We start from the raw sequence: 349 nt of genomic DNA on the forward strand, positions 1-349 counted from the left end.
GCCACCACCATCCAGCACCGCTAGCCACACTATCCAGTGGCTACGAAGCAGACACGCCAGCACCCACCACGAAGTAGGAGAGCCTTGACCCTTTCCCCTTTCTCTTTCTCCCTCCCAATCCGCCAGCCACCACAATCCAGCGCCGTTGGCCAACATGAAGCAAAAGCATCATCAACCCCAACCCGGTTTCTCTCTCTCTCTCCCAAACAGCCAGCCACCACAATCCAGTGCCGCCGGCCACCACGAAGCTCCAGCACCACCACCCACCATAGCCTTATCCCATGTAAGAAACTCTTTTAAAACTTAAAAGACTTTTTCTTTTCTTTTACAATAAAATTTTTGTGTGTAT

Source organism: Corylus avellana, chromosome ca2 (genome assembly GCF_901000735.1).
Source record: "Corylus avellana chromosome ca2, CavTom2PMs-1.0".
NCBI classification, from domain to species: Eukaryota; Viridiplantae; Streptophyta; class Magnoliopsida; order Fagales; family Betulaceae; genus Corylus; species Corylus avellana.